The following is a 19,277-nucleotide window of genomic DNA, read 5'->3' as shown; positions in this document are numbered from 1 at the left end:
TGCTGGTATCCATCTACTCTAGTAAAGGTAACTAACAATCATTTTGATTAGATGAATGTGTTTATGTAAGTCAATGAAGTTATTTGAAATCAATGAATTCAATAGATTAAGCTAGCTAGCTAGATTATCCATAGATTTTAGCTAGCTATTTTCTACTTACGAGCTAGCTAACATTAATTCGTGGAATTCATTGATTTCATTATAGTCTAGCTTACCTATTGCCAGGAGGCCTACCTAATCCAAGTTCATTCAACTTTGTACTCTATGTAACTAATATTTATCTTCATTAAATTACCTTTGTGTTTATTGTTTAAAATATAAGTCAATGAGGTAATTCTGGAAAGTCCATAGATTTTTAGCTAGCTAGCCCAGCCAGCAGGCTATCCTCGTGAGCATGTGGTAGTGGTAGTTATTAATAGGTAGTAATAATAACTATTAATTAGTTATTAGTCCTACTAGTTCCATTCCAGAATTGCTTGACATTTTAAGTAAACCACATCAAAACAAGCTGGCTAAATACCAAAGAGTTTGAAGCTGTCACAGAGGCCTACATTGCAGCCAACGACAACCCAATCTTCCGATTTTGGTGGGGCTACATGCAGATAGTTCACATTCTTCTGTTGTTTACTCGTGCTCAGAGAGATGGGATCTGGGACGTGCACCTTTGTGCATTCCAGCGAATGTTGCCTTACTTCATGTGGTACAATCATACCAACTATGCTTGCTGGGGAACCATCTAACTGAACGAGACACACCAACTTCCACAGAATGTGAAGAAGGACTTTGAGGCTGGAAACTTCGTGGTCAAACGCTCTTTACATCGCTTCAACCAAGTGGACCCAGACCAAAGTCAAGAGTGGCTAGGTTGTATTGGAAAAAAGAATGGAGGCATTGTTGGAATCACAAAAACATCATCAGCTCTCAGCAGGTGGGCTCTATCTTTCAATCTACGAACTGAACTAACCCATGATACCAAAGAGGCCTTTGGTCTGGGAAAAGGTGATGACTGCATCCACAATGAAACTACAAAAGGCAGAATGAAGCGAGACTCAAAAGATGAAGATGCCATGCTCAAAGTCTTGCAGAGATTTGATCTGTTTTCAGAGAACCTGCCCCAGACACTGCAAAATATTGTGAACAAAGACTTGGCTACCCAGGAAATCGAAGATGACCTATTGAAAGCTCCACAGAAAGGGCAAGATCAGCTGGATGCATTTGTCAAGGAGAGGCTGATACCGTCGGAGGAGAGAAGAGTCACTTTCAAGGATACACTGAAACGGAACAGGTATTTGACTTTTTATTCCATGTATGAAGTGCAACAATCAGACGCAAAAAGTGGGAAGGCAAAAACTGTCAAGGCAGACAAAAACATCCTTCAGTGCCTCATCACTGCATATGAAGCAGGACGCCCAGTCAACCTCAACAACATTATGAAGCATGAACTCTTTGTTGTACCTCTATCTTTGGCACAAGTTGATGGCCAGCTTCGTTCAGGTTCAAAGGCAATACTTTCTAAGATCCTGACCGCTGACATTTCATGTCCTAATCACCTTGAAGCCAGCGACCTACAGAATGAACCAATGCTGGCGGCAGGCCCACTTACAGCACCCAGTTCGGCCCCTGCCTGAAGATATGGGATGGAAGATGGAGGAAAATGTTCTTGTTCCCCAACTCATGTCACTGCCTCCAGTTCCAGAGGCATGTGAGGAGCTAATCACCTGTTCCTGCACCACTGGATGCAAGACAGTGCGATGCGGCTGCAATCCTAACCCTTGTACTGCATCTTGCAAGTGTAGAAACTCCAGTGAAACCTGTATGAATAACTAACTTGTTATTTTTAAGCACTCTGCACCACCCCCTGAAAAAGACAAGGAAGGAACACAGGAAGGGAGCTAAGGAGACATAAGGATATAGGGATTGGGAAGGAGAAGACCGAGAATGAACTAGGGACTAGGAGCAAGGGGCATGGAGAGAGAAGTAGGTTTGGGGACAAGGAAGCACACAGAGGGTTGGGGACCAGGAAGGACATGCAGAAAGACACAGTACAGAACAGGAATGGGGAACAAGGAGCAAAGAGGAAGACAACATAAAAATACACTAGAGAACAAGAGGGGGCACCAGACCATGACACCACCTGTGTAAGAACCTTGTTTTGGTTTAATAAATAGATCAAACCGCTTAAGTTGCCTTATTATTATTATCATTATCATTATCATAAGCATCATTATTGTTGTTGAATTCAGCTCATAATTATAATACAGAAATTACGACGACTGTGAAGCACTTCATATCCCTATTTTGATCTGTACATTGCTGGTGTATATCCTAGTTTTGGCCTAATTATTACTAAATTAATTTGATGCAAATTATCCCAATAAGAAAATCATGAGATTGACCTTTTGGTGTTTAAAACCTAAAACCTAAAAGAATTTCTTTATAGGACTATATAGTATCATCAAGAATCTCACCATTTCCTGCTTTTTACCAAATTGTTACATAATATATGCAAATTATGCAAATAAGGAAAGGTGGCATGATTGCATTATGGTAAAAGGTGGATTTTAGGACATCACAAACATGGATTTAAAGTCTTACATCACCTTTATAAGTTAACTAAAAGCTTAAGTATAGCCATTTCCAGTTTTGGAGATTAATATGCGCATATGCTAATTAATGAATGTTTATGACTAAACAGTAAGTTTTACAGCTGGGTAACCGGCAGAAATGGATTCAGCACTAAAAAAATCATATAGAAACAACACATAAAGTGCTTTTCCTCAAAAATGCCTACCATGTTGTTTTCTAGGGGGGCTTTCACAATTTTCGGTCCTGACTTTTCCCCGTTTCTGAAAGGAATTCATTAATCTCCTTTAATGAAGATGACTGCTGCTTATCTTGTGACAAAATATCAGTAAACTGTGACAGGCTATCATCCTCTAACATTTGCTCATCTTCATTTTTTTTTTGCGTTTTCACAGTGTGACACCTGTTGCAGACCTGACTCAGCCTAAGCTGTCTCTCACTGGTTCTGTCTGCCCTCCGTGTCTGCATACTAAACCCATAACCTGTGCTTCAGTACCACTTACATAACCATTGTTTTCAGTATTGCTATCCTGCACAGTAGTTTCATTTTTCTTAATATCAAGTTGCAGATCACGGGTTGCAGTATCTCCTGCTTCCTACTGCGCTGTCTGTGGGCTACCACTCTCAGCGGCACCTCCAGGCTGTGGCTCACCTGAACTACTGCCTGCTGTTGGCTCCCTGTGCGGGCAAGATGAACGTTTGTGGCTGACATCGCTGTTGTAATATGATCATAAGATAAGTTAGGATAATGGTAATATAGCCATACTTGCATGAGGGGTAGTTTTTTGTTAGAAGAAATGCTGTAGAAGTCACCACAAATGCCACACTCAAAACACTTCAGACCGTCAAAACTTGCACACACAGTGTAGAAACTGTTTTCATATTTGACTTTAAATGGCACTTCTAGAAGTTATGAAGACTCATTTAAATACATGGACGCCTGTAGTGTAGTGTCGTCACAACCCAGACGAACTTCTTTGAACCCACTCGCAAACTTTCTGAAATGACTCAGTTCTCTTTCATGGAGCTCGTTTGGGATATACGGAGGTACACTGACACGGTAATATGTGTCGATGGCACAAATAATGGCGAGACAGCTACAAACAGATCGTTTAGCATAGTGGTCCCCAAACTATGGCCCCCTGGCCGGATACGGCCCGCCACCACATTCTGGGTGGCCCCCGAAGCATTGTGTGTGATATATTGTATCCGGCCCTCTGGTTTATTTAGTTTGACTTTCCGCCTTAAGATGCATTTCACTTGAAATTCCAAATTTTTTCCTCTGCAGGCTACCGGATTTAGACGGCCATTTAAGCTAAGAACAGAAAGGCCTTCACCAAAGGTGAGTTCGTAAAACAGTGTTTAACCGCAATCACAGAGGATTCGCGTTCCGACAAAAAAGATGCCTTGTGTTTTGTGAGTCTTTCGGCAAGTACAATTACACGGAGAACTGAAGATCTGGGAGCCAATGTGCACAATTAGCTGCAAGAGAAATCTTAAAAAAAAAATAAAAAAATTCTCGCTTGCACTTGATGAAAGCAACAATATTAAGGACACCGCGCAGCTGTTAATTGTGGAGTAGATGGGACCAATTTTAAGGTCTCCGAGGAGCTTGCAGCACTACAAAGCCTCAAAGGCACGGCGACTTGCAGAGACATTTTTGACAAGGTTTGTCAAACCATTGGAAACTTGGGATTTGATCGGACAAAGTTAGCGAGCATAACAACGGATGGAGCACTGAGCATGGTTGGCGCTACAAGGGGACTAATCGGCCACATTGAAAGGGAGATGGATGAGTGAGGACATGCACGGCCATTGCAAATTCATTGCATTATCCACCAGCAAGCACTGTGCTGCAAAGTGGTTAGGTGGGAATCTGTTATGAAAGTCGTGGTGTCACGTGTGAACTTCATTCGGGCGAATGGACTCAACCATAGGCAGTTCCAAGAATTTCTCTCTGAGCTAGAATGCGATTACGGAGATGTATTGTACCACACGGAAATCCGATGGCTAAGTCACGGCAGAGCTTTGAAGTGCTTCTATCAGCTGCTTCCCGAGGTTGACGCGTTTCTTTAGTCAAAAGGCAGAACTGTCATGGAGCTGACAGACCCAGAGTGGAAATGGCACCTTGCCCTTCTAACTGACGTGATAGAATGTCTTAATCTGCAGCTCCAAGGCAAGGGGAAACTAATTTGTGAAATGTACTCCCATATCAAGGCAGTACAGGTGAAACTACAGCTGCTTTTGCGGCAGGTGAGTGAGGGAAACTTTACTCATCTTGCTATAACGCAAAATGTAGCCACTGAGGACCCACAGGTACCGTTCCCTGTCACAAAGTGCGTAGAGGCACTGAAAATGTTGAAGATAGAGTCTGAGGTGAGATTCCATTGAGTTACATCTCAGCACGAAAGACATTCGTCCATTTCAAAACCCATTTGCTGTGGACATCCATGAGGCCCCGCCATCTCTTCAGCTCGAGTTGGCTGACTTCAAGTCAGGCAGTTTGATTGACTTTTATACTGCCCTACCCAATGACACTTATCTGAATACTAAAATGCAGAGTATCAAGATGTGCACAATCTTCAAGGCTCAGCGTTTTCGGTTTTTATTTTTCAAAGCCATCCAGCATGCCGAATTTCGCCACAAGAGGACACTGTTACATAACCTCACACGAACAGGAACAACTTTTGGTGGATCCGTGGAAATATAAAATCCGGGAGAAAAATCTGGGTATTTTTCAGTGAAAATCAGTAAAAACCGAAAGCCTTGACAATCTTCAGTAGCACTTATATGTATATGCGAGCAAACGTTCTCAAGGACAAAGCTTCTGAAAAGTCCAACGAGATCAAGACTCACTGATGAACATTTGCACCATTCATTGAGATTGGCTGTGACCAGAATGGAGCTTGAAATCAACCTACTCGTCAGAAAGATGTAAGCCCACAGTTCACTAAGAAACACGGAGAGGTAAACTCCTCGTTTTGTCGATTGTCTATCCATCCATCCATTATCCAAGCTACTTATCCCAATTGGGGTTGCGGGATGCTGCAGCCAATCCCAGCAGTCACTGGGCAGCAGGCGGGGAGACACCCTGGACAGGCCGCCAGTCCATCCCAGGGCTTTTCAATTGTCATATGTGATAAAAATGAATTTATATGCGCTGATGCTGTGTCAGTTAGCCAGAGAACAGAAGGAAGGCGAAGCGTTTCCTTCAAATCATTAATTAGTCACTAATTAATTAATACGATTTCTAAAGGACCCATTTTGGGACTTGTAAATCTTTTCTTTCACACGTGTTTCTTGTTCACTTGCTGAATTGCTCATGCAAAACCTGCAGAGTGCATACTGCACTCATGTATTTCAGTACTTGCACTAACAACAACGGCACCGTGGCACAGTACTTAGCGTGGTCACCTCACAGCAAGAAGGTCCTGGGTTCAAGCCCTGGGGTAGTCCAACCTTGGTGGGTCATCCCGGGTCGTCCTCTGTGTGGAGTTTGCATGTTCTCCTCATTTCTGCATGGGTTTCCTCCTGGGGCTCCGGTTTCCTCCCACAGTCCAAAGACATGTAGGTCAGGTGAATCGGCCGTACTAAATTGTCCCTAGGTATGCACGTGTGTGTGTGTGGGCCCTGTGATGGCATGGCGGCCTGTACAGGATGTCTCTCCGCCTGCCGCCCAATGACTGCTGGAATAGGCTCCAGCAACCCTGCGACCCTGAGAGCAAGATAAGTGGTTCAGATAATGGATGAATGCTTAAGAATTAGTTTGATTTTATTTCTAAATTCTACTTACCTCCCTATTATGTTTTATATACAACTCTGACAATGTGCCATGGCAATGTAAATTAACCCAGCTAACAATGGCATATTGAAATATGGCATTAGATGTAATGGGTTAATATTCAACTAAGGTATACCTGTTGTTGTCCACAGTACTGACATACTGTTACTGACATACTCCGGCCCTCCCAAAGAGCCAGGCAGAGTGAGCTGGCCCTCCTAAGAAAAAGTTTGGGGAACCCTGGTCTAGCACCAGGCCTTTCTCAACTAACAGGTGGACCAAACGCTCCTCTCGAACAAAAACCACCCTGGCTTTAATCATCTGAGAGCCGTGTGTGATATTCTCATAGCCGACCTGTTCTCCTGCAGCCAGGAGAACAGGTTCGACAGTGTACCGCGAGCCAGCCACAGCTGTAACCCCATGTCTGATAGCCAGGGGAGGCAAACCCTGGAAACCAGGGAGGGGCGCCATACTGCACACCACCAAACTCTGACCAGCTACTCCAGTCACTTCCAAGCAATTAGCAAAGAAGTAAAAGTAAACTCCTCTTACCTTACTACCATGTAGTAAGAAAAGTGAAAGCAGCAGACAAACAGTGAATTATGTCAAAAAAACACACTCAAGGTCATTCAACACCCTCACTTACACTCGTACACCCAACCTCCCAGCATGCAGGCGCAGAGAGAGAGAGACAGAGACAGAGAGAAGGAGGAGGGATGAGAGAGATGGGGAAGGTCAATAGAGCAACCAAAAATGAGAAAGAGAAGGGCAAACAGAGGGGTGGGAGGGCTAGACAATATGACTTTCACTCTTATAAATGCCCTGGCACATGTGCACAGAGAATAGAGGGAAAGATCCAACAACAGGAGAAAAAAGACAGAGTGAGAGAGCAAACAGCTGAGGGTGAAAGACAGGGAATGAAAAAGAGGATGATCAGGGGTACAAAAAGAACAAGAAAACGAGTGAGCGAGGGAAAAAAAGTTGGAGGGAAGGATGAGTGTGCGAGGAAGCAGACGTGACGGAGTGAGGGAAGTTAAAGAGGTAATTGGGCCATAGCCTGAGGGCCAGGATGTGACGGGACGGCGAACCAGACTCGCTAGCTGCTGCAGTAAACAACCAGTTGATGAATATGATGATACGGTTCCTCTCCCATTTAACTGCTGCTTTATATTAACAGATCACACAAATGATCCCCGCACTGCCTCTGCAAAGTCCACATGACACAATGTGATGGTAGGTATTATTCACTGGCTGAGCACTCTGACAACGTCTTCTCCCTCGCTGGCACCCGCTTCGTGTCGAAATTTCTGCAGATAAAGCCGGATGCATGGTAGTAAGGAAGTTAATTTTCAGCTAAATGTGAGGCTTAGTCATTGATTTACAGTCTTTTTCAATCTCATCTCATCTTCAGCCACTTCTCCGGGGTCGGGTCGCGGTGGCAGCAAGCTAAGTAGGGCACTCCAGACGTCCCTCTCCCCAGCAATGCCCTCCAGCTCCTCCTGGGGGATCCCAAGGAGTTGCCAGGCCAGATTGGACATGTAGTCCCTCCAGCGAGTTCTGGGTCTAACCCGGGGTCTCCTCCCAGTTGGACGTGCCCGGAAAACCTCCAAAGGAAGGCGCCCAGGAGGCATCCTGATCAGATGTCCGAACCACTTCAACCGGGTCCTTTCGACACGAAGGAGCAGTGGCTCAACTCCGAGCTCCCTCCGGATGTCCGAGCTCCTCACCCTATCTCTGTAAGGCTGAGCCCAGACACCCTATGGAGCAAACTCATTTCAGCCGCTTGTATCCACAATCTCACCCTTTCGGTCACTACCCAAAGCTCCTGAACATAGGTGAAGGTTGGAACGAAGACTGACTGGTAAATTGAGAGCTTTGTCTTCCGGCTCAGCTCCCTCTTCACCACGACGGTCCGGTACAACGTCCGCATTACCGCTGATGGTGCACCAATCCGCCTGTCAATCTCCCGCTCCATCCTACCCTTACTCGTGAACAAGAACCCGAGATACTTGAACTCCTTCACCTGAGGCAACAACTCATCCCCAACCCGGAGGGAGCAATCCACCATTTTCCGGTAGAGAACCATGGCCTCAGACTCGGAGGTGCTGACTCTCGTCCCGGCCATTTCACACTCAGCTGCAAACTGCCACGCTCCAGTGCATGCTGGAGGTCATGTTCTGATGAAGCCAACAAAACCACACCATCTGTCTTTTTGAACCTGAAAGATAAAATATTTTCAGGGCTGAATAGGGATGTTTTGTGCTTTTTCTTAGGATGTCTGAAACTGTTGAGACAGCAATTGCACAAAAATGTTGAAAAGCAGAAAAGACATCTCTGTGAGGCGTGATCTACATTCATTTAAAAGGGAGCTGTAAGCACCATAAAAACCCTACATCACACATTTGCTGTCAGTAACATAGTAAAACATATCAAATCCACAGACACAGGTAGAAATGGAGCCAAGTCCTTAATGTGGCAAAACACAAAGTCAAATGGGATATTGAGTGTGTCTGGGGCCCACACAAGGCGCCGTGGGAATGGGATTTGTTGGCTAGGACAGTTTTTTGCCGACTGAAATTATTTTTGTTTACACGTGTTATTTTCAGTAGGATAGCAAACAGCCAATGACTGAAAAATTAAACAATTTAAGTAAAATCATTAAGTAAAAATTAAGAGAGCCTATTTACTGCCAGTTCGAATAAAGTATAGATCAATTTCACAAGTGGGAAAACTGAAATGAAAAAAGGATGTTATCCATCCATCCACCCATTATCCACACCGCTTAATCCTTACTCAGGGTCACAGGTATGCTGGAGCCTATCCCAGCAGTCATTGGGCGGCAGGCGGGGAGACACCTGGGAAAGGCCGCCATGCCATCACAGGGCCCACACACACACACACACACACACACACACACACACACAGATACCTAGGGGCAATTTAGTATGGCCGATTCATCTGACCTACATGTCTTTGGACTGTGGGAGGAAACTGGAGCACCTGGAGGAAACCCAAGCAGACACAGGGAGACATGCAAACTCCACACAGAGGATGACCTGGGATGACCCCCGAGGTTGGACAACCCTGGGGCTCCAACGCAGGACCTTCTTGCTGTGAGGCGACCGCGCTAACCGCTGCGCCAACGTGCCGCCCAACAAATGATTATTCATGAGGATACTTTTTTTTAGCCACTCGCAGTCGTAACCCGCTCTCCTGCATGCATAACCCTATTACTACATGCATAATCCCATTACTACATGCATAACACCATTACTACATGCATAACCCTATTACTACACGCATAACACCATTACTACATGCATAACCCTATTACTACATGCATAACCCTATTACTACATGCATAACACCATTACTACATGCATGACCCTATTACTACATGCATAATCCTATTACTACATGCATAACCCTATTACTACATGCATAACACCATTACTACATGCATAATCCTATTACTACATGCATAACCCTATTACTACATGCACAACACCATTACTACATGCATAACCCTATTACTACATACATAACCCTATTACTACATGCATAACCCTATTACTACATGCAGAACACTATTACTTCTCTCTCTGAATGATGTCTTCTCCTTTCTCTTTTTCTGTGTTTGAATGGTGTCATGTGAGTCTCCCTTGTGTGCACGTGCAGTCGGTTCTCCTCCCAGGTCTCTGTGGTGATGGTGGTCACCACTTGAATGCTACCTGCCATTCCACTCCTCACAATTTTTTTTTTACATGACGACGCTGGTCGCGTGGCCTGGGTCCTGGACTGTTCCGATGGCATCTGGACACTGCTTGGCATCCTGCGCATCACATTCTTCATAAATTTTATAAGTCCATTATAATTCTGTTATCCTCTTTCAATGTTGTATTATGTAAATTGCATAAACACAGCATCTATTGCACGCTGTCCATCTTGGGAGAGAGATCCCTCCTCTGTTGCTCTCCCTGAGGTTTCTTCCTATTTTTTCTCCCTGTTAAAGGTTTTTTTTTTTTAGGGAGTTGTTCCTTATCCGATGAGAGGGTCTAAGGACAGGATGTTGTGTTGCTGTTAAGCCCACTGAGGCAAATTTGTAATTTGTGATATTGGGCTATACAAATGGAATTGATTTGAAATTGATTTGATTCATGGAGAACACTATTACTACATGCAGAACACTGTTACTACATGCAGAACACTGTTATTACATGCAGAACACTTACTACATGCAGAACACTATTACTTCATGCAGAACACTGTTATTACATGCAGAACACTATTACTACATGCAGAACACTGTTATTACATGCAGAACACTTACTACATGCAGAACACTATTACTTCATGCAGAACACTGTTACTACATGCAGAACACTGTTACTACATGCAGAACACTGTTACTACATGCAGAACACTATTACTACATGCAGAACACTGTTACTACATGCAGAACACCATTATTTCATGCAGAACACTATTAGGTTAAAGTTACACACAAGTGCAGTGGGAGGCAAGGACTTGTTTTGGCCATAGCAGGGGCACAGCTTAGTGGGCGAGGGGCCAATATGCCTTTTAACCAGTTTACAAGCTGGCATTAAGGGCCCACAGGCAGTTTGAAGAGGTTTAACTGAATGCTGAGTGCTAAATGTAGTGGCTGAAAGGGTAAGGACAGTGCTGTGCCAGACGCCCCCCCCCCCTTTAACCTAACATTAATGTCAAGGGATTGATGCCTTATAGCATGTGACGGGGGAAAAAAAAGAAAGAAAAAAGTCTCAACTCTGAGTGCAGATTCAAGGCCAGGTTTATACCAACCCTGTGTCCAGAGAGTTTGATTAATGCTGGATTAATTGATAAATCCTAGATTACATCATAACCTGGCCCGTCTAATCAGAAGGCTGAGCGAGGGGAACATCAGCAGGAACAGGCAGACAATGTCTAAAGCCAATTCTCTAGGGGCAAACACGTGCACGTGTCCAAAAATTGTGTGTATAAGACTGAGGGAGTGCGAGTTGAGACAACGTGTGTGTGTGTGTGAATTATGGATACAAGTGTGTGCATAAATGTGTGACTCAATAAGCGTGTTTGCAGAAGCACTAGCACGCGCATGTGTGTGTGTATGTGTGAGAGGTTAAGTGTGTATGTGTATGACAGAGTGAGTGTGTATTGGGTGCAGATGCGTGCTCGTGCCTCAACAAGTGCAGCGTACCCTCAGGCGCTACACTGACCGCTAGCTAGTCTCCAACTAGCTTACATCATCACACCTTCTTCATCCAGATTTATACGGAACACTGGGCCTCACGGAAGAACATTATCTTAACTTCCTGTTACACTTCCCTTTGGGAATTTTATATGCGACATCAACTTTGGATTCGCTGGCGGCCTGTCCAGGGTGTCTCCCCACCTGCCGCCCATTGACTGCTGGGATAGGCTCCAGCATCACCGTGACCCTGAGCGCAGGATAGGCGGTTTGGATAATGGCTGGATGGATGGAACTTTGGATTCACAAAACCTGATCTGCCCACATTTTTTGTTGTTCATGTGTCGAACGTCTCTTTGTCATAAATTAAATACATGCCAGTGAACTTTTAAATCCTCCAAAAGACCATATAAGGACAACTGGTGCTGTGAGTTGTGCCCCCCCCGCCCCAAACAAAAGAGAAATGAGAACAGTCATCAGATCACCTGATCTGATGAATCATGGTAATGATGAATCATGATGATGATGAAGCATGATGATGACGACCTGACGATTGTTGCTACAGTGAGACATGCCGCCAAAAAAGAAACTACAGAGAAAAAGAACTTCACAATTTCAGAAATCAAAGCACTATTATCAGAACTTACAATAAAAGATGCAAAGTTAATAACGTCTCACCAGTTCCAGTTACTTAAGAGTGCAGTGTGCCGCAGTGTTGTGTGGGAAGGATGTTTGTTTTACCCATTTTCCCCCCTCCCATTTGCATCTGCAATAATACCTGAGAGGTAAGTAAAGGTGCACTAAAATGGAAAAGAATCTTTGTCCAGATAAAGGTCTTATTGGCTGTATTTCAGTTGAACGATCAATTTCTCCGTTTAAATGTACCGCGGATATAAAAAGGCTACACACCCCTGTTAAAACGGCAGGTTTTGTGATGTACAAAATGAAACCAAGATAAATCACGTCAGAACTTTTTCCACTTTTTTTTTTGTTTTTTTGAAATTGCAACCTAAAAAAATAAATTGAAAAACCATCAGAAACATTTTTGAGAAAAAAAGAAATGAAAAAGAAATCCCGCTTCCGGTGTGGGAAGATGGCGACACAATTTCATGTGTCCCGGTATCGTCCATGCAGTGTCTTTGGAAGGTAGTAGTAGTACTAGTTGGATGGGGGGGGGGGTTTGTGTGTGAAAAGGCTTCCATCCTACCGCCCTACCCCACAGCCCAGACATATGAAGAATACAGGAGATTGTTGTCAAATGTAGTGAGCAACCAGTACTTGGCAGTTTTCTCGTTGTGTTCTCGTCAATTTTGGAGGGACGTCCAGTTCTTGGTAGTGTCACTGTTGTGCCATATTTTTTCCACTCGTTGTTGACCGTCTTCACTGTGTTCCATGGTATATCTGATGCCTTGGAGATTATTATGTACTCCTCTCCTGATCGACACCTTCCAACAATGAGATCCTGTTCATGCTTTGTGAGCTCTTTGTGGACCGTGGCTTTTGCAGTTGGATGCAAACCAAGAAGATGTCAGGACAATCCTACAGGAACAGCTGAACTTTATTTGGTGTTAACCACAGTCACTTTAATTGATGGAAGGTGTAGTTTGAATGTGACTGGTTGATTCTGAACACAGCCACATCCCCAATTATAAAAGGGTGTGTAACCAGGTTATTCTAAGTTTGGTATCCCCCCCTCACCCCGCAAATGTTTCTGATTATCACTTTATTTTTATAGGTTTCAATTTTTTTAAAAGTGTAAAAAGCACTCATATGATTTATTTTGGTTTCTTTCCTTCTTCTTTTTTTTACATCACAAAAGCCTGCCATTTTAATAGGGGTGTGTAGACTTTTCATATCCACTCTATTTAAGGGCAATACTAATTTCAAAATAGAATATAGTATCATAAATTCAAATGTCTTTATTTCGGACATGCAAAATACAAGAAAAAATTACTAAGCATAAGAAAAAAACAACAAATGATAAAAATAAAACCAGAAGAATTCAATGAGAATTCTCAATAGAGAATCCAACAAAAACGGTATGTTTGAAAAGGAGCAGGAGGAAGTTACTACTTATAACCCTAATATAAATATAATTATGCATTGGGCCTATTTGTAGAAGAATTATATTTTTATTCATTTGGACCCAACTGTATTGAGTAGGCCTGCTGGAAGCTAGTACACTTAGGTTCTTCCCACTATTTATTATTACCGCCTTTATTTTTCTTTATTATTGCCCAGTCTCCTCCAACAGTCCAAAGACATGCAAGTCCGGTGAATCGTAGCTACTAAATTACCCCAGGGTGTGAATGTGTGCATGAATGTGTCGGTCTGCCTTGCAATGGACTGGCAACCGTTCCAGGGTGTTCCCCTGCCTTCTGTCCGATGAGTGCCGGGACAGGCTCGAGCGCCCTGCGACCCGAATTAGGATAAGCAGCTTGGATAATTAACAAATGAATGAATTAGTCTCCACCTTTTTCATCCGCTTTCTTCTTTCACCAACTTTCTGCTTTTTTTCTTCATTCAAACTTTAAAAATGTCAGCTTATTTGTGCGACACGTGCTTCTATACAACTTTTGATATCTTTTATACTTCCTGAATTATTCAACTTTATTTACACTTTTTTTTGCCATTGGAATGAATGGGACAGATTCTTTAAAATTCGGCACTTTTTCAACTTTTCCTACTCTTTCACACTTTCCGCTAGAAACCTTCTTCCAGCTTTTAAAATTCCGAGCTTCCTTCACACATTTTTTGTACTTTTCAACTCTTTCATACCTTTTATTCATTTTTGATCATTTTTTCTACAATGGAATTCTACAGACTGAATGTACAAACGTGCCCCTTTTGAACTCTAACTACCCCTTCATACTTTCAGCCACAAACCTCATTCAGACTTTAAATGGATCAGCACATATTGTGCCTTGTGACTTCTAAACAGCCTTTTGATATCTTCCATATTTTTTTCTGAGAAATAACAATTTAAGTTTTATGCACTTTTTCTGACATTACAATGGGTGGGTATGGCGCCTGGCAGGAGTGGGTGATGTCATCATCCTCTCCAGCGCTCCCATAGAAACACGTTTTAAACAGTTTAACTGTTCAGTTTCTGTTACAACGTTCAGCTCGCCCACACAGTTTCCCCAGAAACTGCACCTCTCTGGTTTTTTCTGTGCCCCCGATATTAAAACTAGTCTTCCTGTGAGGTAGACTTGCCACTCTTGAAGACATATGGTTTACCAACGGGACTGTTGTGGGTATTTACGTACCACACGTCTGCACCGCTCCACCCCCTCTGCCGATTCGGGGAGGGCTGCAGACTACCACATCTCCTCCGATACATGTGGAATCGCCAGCCGCTTTTCACCTGACAGTGAGGAGTTTCACCAGTGGGATGTAGCGTGTGGGAGGATCACGCTATTCCCTCCAGTCCACCCCGCCCCCCGAACAGGCGCCCTGACCGACCAGAGGAGCTGCTAGTGCAGCGACCAGGACACATACCCACATCCGGCTTCCCACCCGCAGACACGGCCAATTGTGTCTGTAGGGACGCCCGACCAAGCCGGAGGTGACGCGGGGATTCGAACCGCCGATCCCCCGTGTTGGTAGGCAACGAAATAGACCGCTACACTACCTGGACGCCCCACTTCGAAATTCTGATTGTACCAACAACAGATGAACATAAAGTAAGGAGAAAAAGGAGTGAGGGGAAATAGTTGAATAACACAAGATTTCTGAAATAGCTTGTAATCCTACTTGACAACTGGATGTGTATGCATGGCCGGTTGTTGCATAAGGCACGCTGTTCAGAGAAACCCTCCCCTTCAAGAACATCTTGTAAAGCCGATACGAGGAGTTTGGAACGTTTGTTGACTTTGCCCCTGAAAATAAAAAAAGCAGCAGTCTTTCACTGGAAAACTTCATTTCGTGCAAGCATTGCCTCTTGTTTCAGAGATCTACACATACCCTTGGGTAGGTTGTGCATCTGTTTTGAGGAGAAGAGTAAGAGACGTAGGGGTATTTTGGAAAAAAACTGCTTGCAGGATATATACAGTGATGAGGTAATGTATCTCTAATTGTGATTATGTATTTCTTCTGTGTGCTGTACACCGTTTCATATGGAGTCATTACGGCAACATCCAGTCTTCCTGCTGATGTTCTCACTTCCTTATGTTTTTCATCCAAAAGGCATCACTTTTACACTGATGCTGATAAATTCTGAGAGACAAACTCCTCACAGCAGCTTTAAGGTGACCTGGAACTTAGTAGCTATGGAGGTAGGAGACATGGGACCCACTAGACCCAAAAATGTCAGCACAAGCTTGTCTCTTTCAATGCCATTTGCCTGGATAAAGCCATCAAAACACTCTGTATAGGAGCTCCACCGCTCTGTGTCTTCATCATACAGGCTAATGTTACTGACCAGCCCCGCCATTTTAGCTTTGTCAGCAAGTTACTGTCTGTTGCACCCGCCCCTGTTAGTTTTACTGTACTCACGACTCCTTTTTCACTGCCATGTGTCATCCTCCCGACAATGAAGCTAATTAGCTTTCCTGCTAGCGTCCAACAATCATGGCAGAAAGGGTCCAAAAATAAAAGCCCGGCCTGAAACCCTCCTTCCAGCCGAGTGCAGGATATACGTGGATGCCGTTTATCCTCATCGCCACTTTATTGTGTCTTCACCTGAGTATTTCTCCAACTTATATTCCAAGTTACAATATGAATCACAGAGACCGATGTCATAGACATGTAGGTCAGGTGAATTGGTCGTACTAAATTGTCCCTAGGTGTGAATGTGTGCGTGTGTTGGCCCTGTTATGGCCTGGTGACCTGTCCAGGGTGTCTCCCCGCCTGCCGCCCAATGACTTCTGGGATAGGCTACAGCATCCCCACAACCCTGAGAGCAGGATAAGTGGTTTGGATGGATGGATGGAGGTATGGGACACTGTTGAGCTATGCTACAGGCTACATCACTCATTTATAAAACGAGAGCAGTAAACATTAAATGGAGAAGACTAAGTTGACCTGGTATGAACAGAGCATGACTGAAAAGAGGGGACCATTAATTTGGGAAAAACTCAAGGGAAACACTTTAAAAAGGGACTTCATCAAGATACCTGAACTAGTTTTCCCACCATTTCAAATGTACTATTTTTTGGAAACCAAGTTTACAAATGTGTCGCAGTAGCATCGTTAAATTTTTAATTAAATCTTCACTCCTTCCTGGAAAGCTGACGTGACAGCTCTGGGAATTTGAGTGTTTTTCTAGCCCTCACAAGAAACGGAGAGAAGAAAACTGAAAAATAATAAATAAATCAAATATTTGGAGGAATTCCCTATTTCCCTTCCTCCGCTCCTGTGGGGTTAGGAGCAAGTTAATGGTTTCTCAACTTGCGCACAATCAGCCTGCCAGAATGCATGGCGAGGGCTGCCGATCACAGAGCTGCAGGGGTAAGCAAGTGGAACATGGGGTTATGTGAACTAAGAAAATAACTCCTTATTGTTAGTTTGACTCAAGGGGCTGACCCCTTTCCCCTCAAGCATGATAAAATACACATTCTGTGTTTTTCGACCTTTTTTTACTTGAGATGGTTTGGACATGCATAGAGAGGGGGCATGTGGTCATCAACCCTGCTCCTGGAGCGCTAACGTCCTGCTGGTTTTCACTCCAATCCTAATTTAACACATCTGATAAGATCTTGGTAACTAAGTAATCAGTAGAATCAGGCGTGTTGAATTAGGGCTGGAGAGAAAACTGGCAGGATGATCGCTCTCCAGGAGCGGGGTTGATGACCCCTGGACGGCCGCCATAGACAGTATAGGAAAGAAGGTATTGGACCTGGAAATACCTGGCAAAAGAAAAAGAGGAAGACTAAGGAAATGATGGAGAGACCAGGTAGAGGAGGACATGAGGGGGGTCGGAGTGCGAGATGCGTCAGACAGAAAGTTATGGAGGGCAAAAATCCGCAGTGGCGACCCCCGAGAAACAGGGAACAAGCCGAAAGAAGAAGAAAGAAAGAACCCCCCCCTTTATAACTTGTTTCCATTTCTAAGGCAACCTCTTTGCTTTCTAGTACTGGCTTTCTTGTGAGATTTATCCTTCTACAGGGTTAGCCTGCAGCCTTTTTTATGGCACTGGCACCGTATCCTTTGCCTCCACCATCTTTGCATCAGCAAGGTTCTGGAGGCTCTTAGGATGTCCTCTCTATCATGGCTTGATGCCCAACGTACCCTTGTTAAAGTGGACTTCTCTGCTAGGCTAGCACCAAGAACAGATGCGGGTACTTTAGGAAGTGCAGCTAAGTTACTGACAGTCTTTGTTTAGCAGTATTGGCTAGTACGTGATGGTAATTAATTCTTGCCATTTGGCAGTCTGCAAACAGCGTAGACGGCCAAATCTGCATAACTAATATTATGACCTGAGACGCGGGGCAACCAAGTGCCATGGGATACCACGTCTTTATAGCGTTTTCAGTCCAGCAAAACCCTTCACCAGCTGACTCCGCTAATTAGTTCCCCCTCTCTGGATGAACATGTCCTAATTATGGAAATTAGCCCGTGTAGATACAGAAAAGAAATAATGAGTCGTAAGGAATTTCACTCCGATGGAAGATATGGGGCATTAAAAAAAAAGAAAAGTGAGAGGCTTTCAAAATGCAGCCTGGATTCGTATTAAACTGTACCGATATATAAATATCAATTAAATAACTGTCTTTTTTATTTTTTTTTTAAAGATTCTTTTTTCTTTTTTTGGCATTTTCCGCCTCTTTATTTGATAGCGATAGTCAAAAGAGAGACAGGAAAAGCAGGGAAAAGAGAGGGGATGATGTGCAGCAAAGCTCCCGGGCCGGATTCGAACCCAGGCCGCTGAGGTTAAGGACTCACCTTATATGGCACACGCTCTACCGGGTGAGCCACTGGGGTGCCCCGTAAATTACTGTCTTATATAAGACTTGAATTTTACACAACAGCAACGTTTTGGAGAATGGAATGTGTGGTGTTAAATACTGATCGATGAAACTTCTCCCTCCAGCTGGAAATACACCTATCAGCCAAAACATTAAAACCACCTGCCTAATACTGTGTAGGTCCCCCTCGTGCCACCAAAAAGAGCCCTGACCCATCGAAGAATGGAGTCCACAAGATCTCTGAATGTTTCCTGGCACCAAGACGTTAGCAGCAGATCCTTTAAGTCCTGTAAGTTGTGAGGTGGGGCCTCCATGGATTGGACTTGTTTTTCCAACAGATCCCACAGATGCTCGATAAGATTGATACCTGAGGAATTCGGAGGCCAAGCAACGCCTTGAACTCTGTCATGTTACTCAAACCATTTCTGAACAATGTGTGCCATGTGGCAGGGCGCATTATCTGCTGAAAAGAGGCCACTGCCATCAGGGAATACAATTGCCATGAAGGGGCGTACCTGGTCTGCAACAATGTTTAGGTAGGTGGCACGTGTCAAATTGACATCCACATGAATGGCCAGACCCAGGTTGTCCCAGCACAACATTGCCCAGAGCATCACACTGCCTCCGCCGGCTTGCTTTCTTCCCATGGTGCATCCTGGTGGCATCTCTTCCCAAGGTAAACAACACACATGCACCCAGCCGTCCACATGATGTAAAAGAAAACATGATTGATCAGACCAGGCCACCTTCTTCCACTGCTCCATGGTCCAGTTCCAACGCTCACGTGCCCATTGTAGGC

At 44.1% G+C, this 19,277-nt stretch overlaps 1 protein-coding gene across 1 annotated transcript in view; it reads right to left on the bottom strand.

Moving 5' to 3' along the window:
• The window catches only part of rptor (regulatory associated protein of MTOR, complex 1), a 330,716-nt gene that overhangs the window by 84,034 nt on the left and 227,405 nt on the right, over window positions 1–19,277 (bottom strand). The gene's annotated exons all lie outside the window — the stretch shown is intronic.

Source organism: Lampris incognitus, chromosome 5 (assembly GCF_029633865.1).
Source record: "Lampris incognitus isolate fLamInc1 chromosome 5, fLamInc1.hap2, whole genome shotgun sequence".
Classification (NCBI taxonomy): Eukaryota; Metazoa; Chordata; class Actinopteri; order Lampriformes; family Lampridae; genus Lampris; species Lampris incognitus.
This window is presented reverse-complemented; position numbering and strand designations above follow the sequence as displayed.